The 13,784-nt window shown below is 38.8% G+C and overlaps 1 protein-coding gene across 1 annotated transcript in view; it reads left to right on the top strand.

Annotated features, from left to right (window-relative positions):
- Nucleotides 1–13,784, top strand: part of LOC102216937 (5-hydroxytryptamine receptor 2A-like) — a 161,916-nt gene that overhangs the window by 108,604 nt on the left and 39,528 nt on the right. Inside the window, exon 4 of the mRNA XM_023345773.1 lies at nucleotides 10,513–10,685. The gene's annotated coding sequence lies outside the window, so the exon portion shown is untranslated. The remainder of the gene's footprint in view (nucleotides 1–10,512; nucleotides 10,686–13,784) is intronic.

Here is a 13,784-nt window from a genome sequence, read left to right as displayed (position 1 = left end):
CCTAAACGGAAAGAAACGGTAGTTAGAGACTAACTAACACAGCGTTGACCCATTGACGTCAAGGTTTTTTTTAGTAGGGATGAGTTTTTATGAACAAGTGTTTATCATAAATTTGGAAATTCATTGTGAGTCCTTGTACTGTCTTAAAATGCAGAGGGTTGAAAGAATCCAAAAGCAGGAAAAAGGCACAGTAAGCTAGTAAATAAGAAAAGATGAATAAAGCAACTTCAAGGGCAAACGGAGCTTAAAGGGGCAGTGTTATGTAAAATTGACTTTTATTTAGCTTTACATCATGTTATATTGTTATTCCTTACCTGGAGAGTTTCCTGGATTCTCACATGCATGTTTGAGAAATACTTTAATCTCCCGTGGCAACCATCCAGCTGTGCAAAACCAAGGACAAGCACCAACTTTGTGATAGAACTCCTCTTCTGAGCTTCCATTTCACAGAAATGGAGACGCCGAGACACCTCGCTCAGCTCCTTCAGACTAGCCACCAGCAATTGGCAAACATCTGATGGATCTGTTCATCTGCTCATGTTTTCATTTACAGTTCAGAAGAAACATCTCGTTTTTTCTGAACTGTTTTTGTACTTGTTTTGAGAAGGGTGTTTGTTTTTTTCCTCATTGTGGGTTTGGCGCCTTAATTCCAGCGAAATGAACTAGTACTAATACTTTGGCAAGCTACGGTCTATCGGACTTTTATATGCTCCAAAGTTTCTGGCCCTCCTCTTTCCCAACAAGATTATGTACCTGCGGACAAACGTGGTGTGTAAGAACTTGACTGACCTGCTTGAGCCTTGACTTCAGCCTGACAGAAAACCATCATGAGACAGTAGCGAGAAATACCACTTCTGCCAATATCAGAGTTTGACCTCACAAATGCCTTTCTAGAACAATAGTCTTAAAATTCCTATAACCACATTCCTAAACCTCATGGAAAAAATTCCCAACAGGGGTTTGAGCCGTTATACCTTCAAAGGATGGGTCAACATCACGTTGGCAACATCATAAATAAAAATGAACCAATGGAATGAGCAACATCCGTCTTATTCCATTTGAAAACAAATAGGAGTGGGATGTGGTTAATGTTCATGTGTGTGTAGAGGTAGATGGGATAATAGATTTCTTTTTGACTTTTATTACTTGCATCCTCTCCACTTATTACCATAAATATGTCTCTTGTAAAAGGAAACGGTGGTGAGCTTGAAAGGGTAGTCTACTTATAATATGTCCAAAAACTAACAAAATAAAAAATCTAGTAATTGCTAGCTGCATTTCCATTCACCACATTACTATGCAGTTTGACTTTTCGAAAATAAATTTGCTGGATGTAAATGCCAGTTTTGATCAAAAGTTTGGCGCTGGGATGAGGTAGCTTTATTTAGCCGCATCGAAAATGTGAAACTGCAATGGAAATGTCCTGTTTCACATCACATGAAACAGGAAGTGAAACAGAACTACTTCCTGTTTCACAGGAAACAGGAAGTATTTTGAGGATGATTGCGCAGCATGTTTTTCAGTCACTTACTGCGTGAACAAACGTATTCATGTGATTTAATTCGCATTTCTTATTCAATTCAACACAGCAACTGCAAAATCGTGTGGTTTATTTCAACATAAGCAGAATACTGACAAACTTTTGAGCACATTTGTAATGGAAACGCAGCTACTTTTGCTACAGCCATTATCTGCTATATTTGTGGGTCTGATGTAATAAATAACTGTGTTTCCTCCTTAACATCTTAACTGGCAGAAAAGGGAATCACAGTTGAGTGTTAACTTTGTAGCTGTTGAAGTAATCACCAAGTGGACACACGCAGACTAGACAGCATATTCTACCTTCAATTTCCCAATTGTCCTCAGTTTCTTCCCCTTTTTTTCCCTTTTCTATTTTCACATACGTGTTGTGGTGTGAATTCAACTCACCGGAGAGACTCTTTCGTTTTACACAGTGACACTTTGACGTCTGGGCTCCCTTGGGAGCGCGGTTCTTTAATCCAATGAAATCCTGAACATTTTGAGGATTACAGAGATAGTTTGATTCACTCTGATTTAATCTCCCGCCAGGTTAAACGGTGAGAATGACTACGGGGGAGCAAATTGTTTCTAACTGAAATGGAGATACTGAGGCAATTTATTCCATTTAATCAGGTTTGTGGTAGCGGGAACATTTCTGAAATATGGATGAGGGTGCACCCCGAGGACCGCTGCATTTTTTAGGCAACAGAAAAAGAATGAAAATGAATTATACTGCCTGATTTTAAGAGTATCAATAATCTCTGACTTTAAAGGAAGTAGGTTTTTTTTTTTTTTAAATCTTTATGTTTTGTGTGGCCGCACTTTGAGTTAATGAACTAGTTAGTAAGTGATCTGCATTGAAGGGGATTCCCAATTGGCTCCACAATCAAATAATTAGCAAAAAATGTATTCAAGGACTAGCTAATGTGATTTTTTTTTTTGGTTTTTCCTGTAGTGTCCACTTTTTGAAACGATGGCACCCTGGGTGGTGAGTCACATTGCCCAAACTAAAACAACTAAAATAAAATGCAACTGTCAATGTAACCTTCATGTTTAAAAGAAAGCTCTTCATCCTTTTTCTACTTTTGATCATCCTCCGTTGAGTTGTCACATCAGGCACCACCTGTACACCAGTGGCTTTCAGGCTCTCTGAGTCCGTGCAGCTCCACTAACACTGATAACATCAATTACAGCTGCTCTGCTCCCCAGAGAATGGCAACATCATAAACTGAATGTCACAGCTGTCCCCCAGCTGTACCTTTTCCCACCAGGTGGGATTTTGCTCACACACTTTTTTTCCCCCGAAGATGATGCTTGGCAGGATTTCCTTGCTCCTCTCAGTGGATATCTTATTTCTGAGCTACCCTATTACCCTTTAGTCATTACCTCAGCGCTATCGCAGTTTTGTAGGCTGCGTTTACGCGAAACCGATGCCTGGGAACTGCTGGTATTTTCGGGTGTTGATTGGAGAAAAGTTCCACGTTTAGACGGAACTGCAGAGACGCACTTTTCAGATAAAACAATGCACCACTGCAAAATCACAAAATCTTACTATGTATTTTTGGTCTAGTTTCTATTGTAAATTAGCTTAATATGACTGAATAAGGCAAAACTAACTTGCAAGTAACTTATCAGCAAGAAATAGGAGCTTGTTTTAAGCCAATGGTTCTTAAATATTGATTTTTAAAAAAGTTCTAGTTCCATGGCAGATTTTTTTTTTTTTATGTTTTGCTACAAGTGACAAAATCCATCACTGGAACTACTACTTTAAAAGAAAAAATAAATCAATATTCAATCAGTTTTGACTTAAAACAAGTTCCTATTTCTTGTTGACTACTTTATTGGAAGTTAGTTTTAGTGTACTAAGATGTTGTCCAAAAACTGTACCGATATCGGTAACACTTTATTTGACGGGTTGTGAATCAGACTGTCATGAACATGAGTGAGTCTTCATGAATATTTATAACTGTTGTCATAAAGTGTCATTCGGTAAATCATGACACTTTTAATACAAAGTTGACAATATTCAAAATGTCTTTGTTATGACAACTTGACATTAACCAAGAAATCATGATCTGACATAAATTTATTATAAAAGTATCACTGATTAAACTATAAAAATTATGTAGCTTTATGTTATTAAAGCTAAAGTTTAATCAGTAATACTTTTATAACAAATTTATGTCAGATCATGATTTCTTGGTTAATATCAAGTTGTCATAACGAAGACATTTTGAATAATGTCAACTTTGTATTAAAAGTGTCATAATTTACCAAATGACACTTTATGACAACAGTCATAAATATTCATGAAGACTCACTCATGTTCATGACAGGTGTAATATTTATGACGTTGTCATGACGGTCTGATTCATAACCCGTCAAATAAAGTGTTACCCAGATATTTCTGTTTTTGCAGTGTGGATGCTAATTTCAAATTAATAAAAAAACACATTTACGTTTGGAGTTGTAATGTAATAAAATATGAAAAACATGGGGTATGGGTATTTTTGCATGGTTCTGTCATTATGGCTTCCACTTGTCAGACATTGCAGTACATTCCCAATGTGTTTACTTGCTAAAATGTTAAATATATATTTGTTTTTTCCCTGCAGTTTACATAAAGTTGTGTCATTAATTTGCCCGATCCTCTGACACTTTTAGGAATACAGTGAACTACTTCAAATAAAATGTCGGTAAACCATTGAGAACTCCTGAAACAAACTTTCTGCCTCTGCTCCATGGTTCCTGTTTCACATTCTCTCTGTGCCTCCTCGCAGTGCGCTTCATTCACTCTACTGACGGAAACTTTCCGATAAACGTAGGGTGGAGTCTGCCTCTGATTAATAGCCGAGAGGACTTTCAGGAAATAATGAATTCCCCCCGTTGAGGTGTGGGTGTAATGTGTGGTTGAGTAATAATACATCCTTGTTGCACTTTCTTTCTCTCTTTCACAGATTTTTTTTCTCTACATTGCGCTGGTACCAATGAGAAGTGCTCCATTTTCATTGCCTCCATTATTGACTCTTGAGGGACATTTTCCAATTCCTTCCTGCGGACTTCCTTCTTCTCCTCCTCCTTATTAATTTTTCTCCTGGACGTGGGGTGAAGAACACAATCCAGGGATATCAACTTAAAACCAATAATTGAAGATTAATATTGTTTCATCAAAAAAACTGCAGAGGGATGTTGGGGCTGCAGTCCTATTGTGGTTGAGCCGTTACTTCGTAGAGCTCGTTTTACATTATTTACAAGTTCAGGTTTTTTGAATTTGTATTATGCTCCCGTTTTCTCCAAAAACGTATCTACTTGGTCAAACTTAGACGGAAAATCAATAGATAAAAAAAAATATAAAAAATCACACTGAGTTTTAAATTCTTTTTGATTATTTTACCTCAAACTTAAGACAAACTGACCTATGGAGAAACTTAAACAATGGTTTAGCTGCTAAGCCATATGACACAGAAGCAGAAGACAAAATGGCTGCCATGGAACTCATTAAATTAACGCAGAAAATTGAAACAAACCCTAAACATTCCTGAAGGAATGAAGCATGTGGTTCAGTCCAATGAGGCCGTTAGGACTACTTCAGGTTCCTCAGGCAGTATATACGCATTTCCCAACCAGGAAGGAGAAGACAACCCCCGGGTAAGTGAAGCAAAGACACACCTGCCAATACAACATAAAACAGAATTTTGAGCTTGAGGTGTTGATATGTGTGCACTCCATATAAACTTTGTAAGATATCAGATTTACTAAAAAAACAATAGCTTGGGTAGTAAGTTTGAAGTAAACTAAAATGAAGACAAAACTAGTGGTGAGCAGTGGCTCTTACCATGTATGGCTTCAATTTTTATCAAAAATCTTTTTCATAGGACTTCAGAAAACATGGGTTGTTTAAAACTTCAACTAAATGGTGTATGTGTGGTAAAAAGCACAGCCAGTTTCACACACCTTTTCTTTCTTCTTTCAATTTGACTTAGTCTGGTAAAAACCAGCTTTGTTCTACGCTTTGCTTCATACCGACGGTTTGGACCTTTGGTTATTGAGAAATGATTGGTGTGTGTGGACTCTGTTGAAGTTTTTAACTTTACCCAATCGCTGACGTTTGTCCGTGACGCGTGTAAAGCCCCAGTTCGACGCTGTGAAGCTTAATTGCCTGAGTTGTAAACAACCATCCTCCACTGCAAAGAGACAAGTGCCGAACCGAACGAGGTGGCTGCTAATGTTAATTCAGTATTTTGTCAACTTCCTAAATAATGGTCTAAATCTTTTTTTTCTTTTTTTTTTTTTGCCAAAATAAATTTTTTGGTCTAAGTCATCTTTTGGAAAGAAAGAGGTGGAGATTATTTTGGCAAAAAATAACTTAGGCCATTATTTTAGGAAGGTGACGATTTATGGAGAGGCCGACACGGACTGAACATTTTCGTTCCCTTCCTCTGCAACCATTATTAAAACTACAGCAGGAACATACAGTCGTTCTGAAACAGCTCAGAAAATATACATCATCATTCACAACTTGTCCTGTTGGCTGATTGGGTGAAATTCTACCAGAGGAATCCAAGTCAATGGGAGGAATCCCAGACTGAGCAGTGAAGTGAAAGTTGAATTGAACAGAATTGTGCAGGAAGGCCATCGCCAGGCTAACTCTGACCGGAACAAGTCTTATACTTCTATGGTACAACAGAAATCCTAGATAGTTCAGATAATGTTGAGTTTTTAGATGAAAATGCCTCTAAAATGCCTCTAAACAGTCGTAAATCTATCCTCATAATGAAGTGTAGCATATCTGTGTAACCAGCATACTATATTTCTAGATAATTAAAAATAGATCATGACCAACAAAGTCAATGGGCTAGTTCTCAGAAGTCTAGATACGGCTCAGGAAAGAGTAGACAGACTAGAAGTTGCAGATGTGAGTGCCTTGTATTCACAGTGATCAATTATTTACATTACAATAGGAAAGGAAAAAAAAAACATTTAAATGGCCATATTAAAATAAAAGGAAATAATACACAAAGAAAACAAATTAAATTAACAAATAAAAAAACAAATCAGTTCCACAGTTCCAGTAACAAGCCACACCATTCAGTTCATAAAACTCCTGAAAACTGAACTGAGGCGGTTCAACAGGGTCAGGTGAGTTTAGAGCGCCTGTTACAGTTCATATGGTGACAAAAGTCAGATCAGTGTGGAAACAATTCTGTTCATGGGCTGCAGGAAGCCTTCCACCAGCCTGGTGGGGAAACCAAATCTTAACACCACAGGTGAAATCCTTTAGGCTCTTGGACCTGATTCTTCAGCTCGCCATCGAACCTGGCCAATTCCACAGTTCATAAGGCATACAAGCGGTTTTGTGTTTCCCTTATCCCTCAGCTTACGACCGGAGATTCCTGCAGCTCTGCTCTCCCAAACTTGTTCTAATCCTCCATGCTTTTTGCTCCAGCTAATATACCCAACAAATGAGCTGACGGTGGTACATGTGACTCAGACGCTCAACAATGATTGGCTGTTTAGTAAATCTCGCGAGAATTGCAACTACCGCGAGATTTTGGAGGGCAATAGTAGCAAACCAAAAAATGGAACTCAACATTTCACTTGGGTTACAGAAGCTATTCATAGAAGCTAATTCAGGTAGTTACTCGAACTATGCTCCTGCTTACCACTCAACAGAATATTTCAAACACACCCTTCCAATCTGGTCAGTCCATTTAAGCTGCCTCACTTGGTGCATCTTTACTGCCGCTGCGACTGCTGCCCGCCTACGTACCTGCTGGCGCTTCTCTTAAGCTCCTCCATCTCTCCAGCATCCACATGCCAACTGTGACATCAGAGATGCTCTCATCATCTTCTAGCATGTTTGGAAACATGTCCAGGAAGCAGATTGAGAAACCTGACCAGAAACTTGACTGGAATAGAGGATTTGGGACAACTTGAAACAAGTTTTTCACAAATGAGAATCTGAAAAATTGAGGCACAGATCAAGATTCAGTTGACCCTGAGTCAGTACTTTCAGAATTGCCTCTCCTTGCAGCTACAGTTTTTTGGGGTATATCTCTATCAACTTTGCCCTTTTTTAGTTGTAGGACAGTTCAATCAGATCTGATGGGAGGCATTTTTGGAAAACAATTTTAAAGTTTTGCAACCATCTTAGGGGTCAGATCGAAAGCAGGTAATAATGAATGTTGGGATCTAATTAGAGGCAAAACAGCTGAGGCAGGAGAAACTGAGGAAAGGAAACTAACACAAGGGAGCAAAATAAAGAAACAAACTATAATTTTCTTACTACTTCCTGTTGTCTTTATTTTCGCCAGTATTAACATCCAGCTGTTGATCACGCGATCATGCAAAAAAAGTGTTTCCTAGCTCAAAAACTTGTCAAAAAATGTTTTAAGCCAATTTAGTTTCATAATTTCAATTTGCTCAATTTTACGGTTCATAGAAACGCATCTGTTGTTTGGGTGCTTTGTTCTTTCATTTCTGTACTCCATGTTTCCAGCGTCACGCTTCTACCACTTGTGCATCTCGCGTTCCCTCTAACCCACCCGTTGTTGACTCCTACTGTCTTTACTTTCCATCTAACTTCACTTCCAATTCGTTTCCTCTCCCAGAATAAAACTATAATCCGCCATGTCATGGTGAGCCATTCACATTCTTCAGCTGCGCTGCCTTCTTTTCCCCGTGTCGCAGTCATTCCCTTTCTTCCAATTATCTGAGTGTCTCTGCCTTTGTCATCTTCTATCATTTGTGTCCTTTGAATCTTGAGTTTTATCCGCTCCCTCTTTTCTCTTTTATCTCTCTTACTGTGTGTGGCACCAAATAGCTTGTCTGTCTCTCCGTGTTTTGGCTTTTGTACGCAGCTGAGTGCACACTACGTGCAATCGGAGCCTCTTGACTAATTTAGGGAACGCTGTGTTCTACCCGCCGTTGTGTCCTCGAGTGAGCGCGTTCCGATCGCTAACGCATCTGTCCGGTTTCGCTCATGGTCTGTTTATACCGCTCAGCGTCCGGTTCTGACTGTTCGGCTCTTGGCTCAATCTCTTGCAAACAAGAAAATGTAAATGTGCCTTTCGTTGAATACGTGCGTTGTGTTCTCTGTGTTTTTTTTACATTTTTTTTTGGTCTGTGAACCTCCTGTTTTGTTTTTGCAGTAGCACAGCAGTTGACAGCAACATCTTCATATCACAAGTTCACTCCTCATCGTCTGTGACACAAATCACAAACACACCAATGCACACACAGATGGAGACTGTGAATGATGTGGTTTCACATTAGCGCTGCAGCACGCCGTTTGTCTTTCTCTCTGTTGGCTTTATCTTTAATCTCCTCTCCCTACTTCTAACTTTACCTTACTTTTTCGGTTTGTTTTTCTTTTTACTGTATTTTTATTGAATTTATGTACTACGTTTTGGACCGTTCTCTGTAAATTAGAGTATAATTGAATAGTTTATTTATTTAACTAATTAAATTCAAAAAGCAAAGCATATAGATCCATTGCAGAAAGAGTTCTATATTTCAAGTTGTGATTTTTGTTCATTTTCATGATTAGGGCTTCAAATATATTATAAACCGTTACGAGATATATTCAAAATTAAGCCATGGCGATATCAACCATCAGAAGAGACGTCGGCGTCTTATTCAGCCGTTGGAATGACAAACCTATTATAGTTGCGACGTATGCGGCATCTTGGGGAATTTGTAGATGGTGATTTTACCTCAGAGCTGTGGATTCAACATGTTTAAATGACACACAACGTTTTATAAACCGTTGTGATGCCTGAGTGCTCTGATGAAGCCAACTGCACATTGTCCGAAAAAAACAAAAGCAAACGGTCAACCTCCTGTTACTTCCTGTTGTCTTCTTTGGCGTTTTCGCCAGTAGTAACATCCGCCTGTTGATAACATGACTCGTGTGATGGGAAAAAAAGTGTTTCAATACCGCTGGAAAACCACCAACATCCTAGCGCTTGTTTTTTCAAAATCGGTGTGTTTCCGTTAAGCAGATTTATTCTCATAACTTCAATTTGCGCAATCTTACGGTTAATGGAAGTAAAGCTATTGGTTAATTCAACCAACTGAGTCATAGTACAGTTGGATGTATGTTGAAGTAAGTCTGCATTTCTGTGTGAGAAATTGATTGGTTATCAAAAAAGATGCACGTTTTGATGATCCAGGGAATGCAGCTGTTTTTACAAGGAGGTCCAAGAATTAATAACTCCCATAAAATAATGCATTTCTTACTGCTATTTCCCTAAAACAGAACCATGTTAGATGTTTTGTTGTTGTTTGTTTCACTTTAAAAGATGCTTCTTTGTTCATTCCTACCACATTATTTCAGAAATGCAGATTTTTGGGGGGAGGAGCAACCATCTGCTTCTCACAGACTGCCATTCAAAATAAAAACAAAAAAAACTTGAAATGTCAGCATGTCTCATGAACTTCCTTGATAATGTTTCCCCCTCAGGTTGTTAGCTAGAAAACGTCCATGTGGCGTCTTTGAAGACGACACATGCATAATTACCTCAAAATTGCTCTGGACAAGTTATGAAAAAAATACACAGAGGTCAGCACTCAAGTTTCAAACTCCAGCTTCCAAAACACACAAAAATATATCTCTACAAAAGTTAGCAAAATCCAGGCTTTTTGTTAAGGTAAATTTGTCAAAAAAATATTTCACCGACATGCCCTGCTCTTACTCTCGCTCGTATCCTTGGGGTTTGGATGCTGTTGAAACTTCAGAATTGTCTAATCTAACCGTACGCTGTGAGGCTGTGATCCTGTTGGATGAAAGTAGTGAGAAGAAACGATCCGAAGTGATGCTGTTGCTCTTGCTTGTGTGTGTGGGTGTGTGTAGGAGTCATTGTAGTTCCAGGAGGTTTTCAGTCACATTTACCTCAGGTTTGATCTGAAGCATTTCACAGCAGAACATCAAAGTCAGCCTCTCTTTGTTTTTTTTCCCCTCCCTCCCACCTTCCTCCTCCTCTTCTGCAGGCAAATAGATGATGGCGATACTTCGCCGCAGATGTGTGGAGTGACAGATGACATGGGGATTGATACATCAAGCGAGGGAGCGAGCCAGAGACGCTGCGTCGCCAAGAGTCACTTCTGCCGGTAACAGAAATGAGCGGAAAAGGTCCGGCGCTTCGGTCAGCGGGAGAGAAGAAGTGAGTGACCAGATTCCAGATAGGGGGAAGAGACCACTCCTCTCTAAATCTGTATATATCTTCACTTTCTCTCTTTTTCTGTCTGTCTCGTTGATTTATGAGTTGTCAGCTAGAAAGTTATAACCAATTTAGCAAATTACTTTGTTTTTTTAAACACCTTGAGCACCTAATTGTTGTTGTCTTAGATTTAAAGCTAACTCATTCCTGTGCCGCAACTTGCTGTTTACGTGATTGTTCCATTGAGGATTTTTTGTCTGCAAGACCATCCATCATTTAGGATTTTCCCTCTGACAATACAGACAACAATCTGTTACTTTAACGACTCGTTAAATCAACACCATATGCAATGCTGTGAAGAAAGGCTACCGTCAGACCAACAGAATCAACAAAACACTGAGCTCAAACCTGTCAACATGAAGTAGGCGAAAACATTTTTTTTTTTTAAAAACAGCACATCATCTGCCAGTCTGAAGAAAATCAGCAGCCTATGAGGAGCAGTTATAAGCTGCGTTTCTATTGACCATAGAATTGGACAAATTGGAACTACGAAAATAATTTTGCCCAACACTCCCGCGGTCTGAGCGCAAATGTCAGTCGGGGAAGCTGGGGGGTTGTCCGGTCAGACCATCAGTTCCCGAAACAAAGAAAAACCTCATAAAAACATAGGGGTCAGTGCGCTGCAGTGAAAAACCAGTGGGGTCCAAATGGCCCCGTCTCTTAAAACTGCAGGAGGGTAAATAGAAACCCGTCAATTTAGAAAAAAAATCACGTTTCACTACGTGTGACGTTATCGCGTCCTCTGCTGTGCGTGCGGGACAGTTTTAGGTGGTTTAGAGTTCTCTCAGGATATCATGTACAAGTCGTACATATTTGGAAATGTGAAAAACCCCGGCCAAAAAAAAAGTATTTCACAAATAAATCGGAATTGAGCATGAAGCCCGGCAGTGTGAATGAAGACAGAAAGCGCATGCAGCCGAACAAATTATACACGAGACCGGATGAAACTGCACAGAAACGGATAAGGATAAATGTTTTCTGAAGTGTTTCAGTGGATGATTATGTCACTTCAGTCTTCGCCTTAAAGGGCCACAGAATGTCGTTTTTACCCTGAGGTATAACTTTAGGCGATAACGGCTGTGTTTATTAAATATTGCTGTTCAACACACACTGGTGTGAAATCCGTAGTTGAATTTTGTCAGGGACTCTTACATCGATCAATTAAACAAAAAAGGATGCTTCCTCGCTGTCTTCGTTACAGGAAGCTATTTGTCAATCATGTTTGCCTCTTCGCCTGCGTACCGGAGGCAACATCATTAGACTTCACCAACCTTTCAGTTTGGGTTTGGTTATCTTCGTATAGATTTCATTTTTTTTATTTGTTCACTAACCGTTCAAGTGTCAGAATCTCATTCTACAGACAAAACTAACATCAACATTTGACTGCGGGTGGCGTTTTGTTGCATTTGGACTTTCATTATTTTAAAAACTGAATGTTTTTGGAGAAACGGCTAAAAAGATTTGTTTTAAATTCTACCCTTCCTTAAAAATCTGCTATTAATAAACTACATTTTGTCTTGGAATTTTATACAATTTATCAAAAATAACATTAAGAAAACGGTAAAACTCTAATTCGTTCAAACTTGTTTCACTTTGCCACCCTCCACTTCGTTATCTTGCAGAGCAGATTAGTGCAGCACCAATTTGTCCCAGCGGCGAAGTGCGACCTGACAGCGGTGACATCTGCGCCTTTCCAAGGCTTTGGCGGCACGATTCCTTTATGATTCTCCAGCTGGATCTGCGTGGTTTCTCTCCGGGAAGTCGGCTAGAATGCGTTGTGCTGTCACAACACCAATTATGATCTACAGAGGACGCGAGTGGTTAGCTGAGGCGCACAATTATTCTCTCTGCAGGCTGCATCTAATCTTTGGTTGTAAGCTAATGAACTGTCTGTTTTCATGCCAGGTTTAAGGCTAAAGCTAAATGATTAAAAGGAAAAGGATATCCACTGGTTGAATAACAACTTACTATCCAGCGGAGTGAAGTGATTGGTTGCATGTTGTACGACTTGGAATCCTGTTTTTTAACTTTCCCAGTCCTCTTCCACGTGCTGTGATACATTACTGCTTTATCAGACCAGTAAAATGGTTTGCTTGCAGTGCTGTTTAGCTTCCTGTGAACAATGCTGATGTTTTTGCTCAGAGGAGAAGATAGGAAGCAGCCTGTCTATTACGCACTGTTCATGGGAGAAGTGATAAACTTTGTATTACAACATGGCTTGCACAGCTAATCCTTTGTTGTCCTTAGAAATTGTCACTCTGAGTCGCAACTGGATTTCCTGCAAATCCTCTGCTCTTCAAATCCCTAATTCATCATAATGTGTCATTTTTATTAGATGTACAGCAGCCTCATTAATTAAATTAGCTAGCAACTAGCTTTATGTTGCCTTCTTGTTCCCTCGGTGAACGTACAAGATAATTAATCTGAAAGAAGTGGCATAAAAGTCGTATCCTGATATCTCATCTGTTCAATTGTTTGTATTCTTTAGTAAAAAATTTAAGGTGTTTATAGAGATTTAAATACAATTTAAATATTAATCTACAGTCATTAGCTGCTTCGCAAAAGCAGCTCGAAGTTGCCAATCTGAGGTCCTGAGATGCTTCTGGCCATTTCATAAATCAAGTTTCCTACACATAATTTTATTTTTGAAATTGCAAAATTAATTACATTAAATAAAAAGTCCATGTACAAATTTTTTGGGCCCATAATAAGTGAAAAAAAGATTTTGTTTGCATTAAAGCAAATATAGTTTCAGAAGTGGAGAAAAAAATATTATAACATTTTTTTCTCTCTTTTTCTTTTACAGTATAAAGTGTGTGGTGCAAGGTAGCATTTTTGGATTCAAAAGATTTATTAGCCGTGTCCCAAATTTTAGTAATTTTAAAAAATGGAACAATATTAACGAACATTGACATGTAAATGCACGAGATTATAGCTAGGATGCTGATTTCCATCCCTGGTTCCATTGGCAGTTTGATGTTAAAGAAAAATAATAAATACAGGAATAAAAAAAACCCACACAAAATAACACTGTGGAATAAG

This window comes from Xiphophorus maculatus, chromosome 14 (genome assembly GCF_002775205.1).
Source record: "Xiphophorus maculatus strain JP 163 A chromosome 14, X_maculatus-5.0-male, whole genome shotgun sequence".
Classification (NCBI taxonomy): domain Eukaryota; kingdom Metazoa; phylum Chordata; class Actinopteri; order Cyprinodontiformes; family Poeciliidae; genus Xiphophorus; species Xiphophorus maculatus.
The sequence above is the reverse complement of the archived record's forward strand: the minus strand, read 5'-3'. Positions and strand labels throughout refer to the sequence as shown.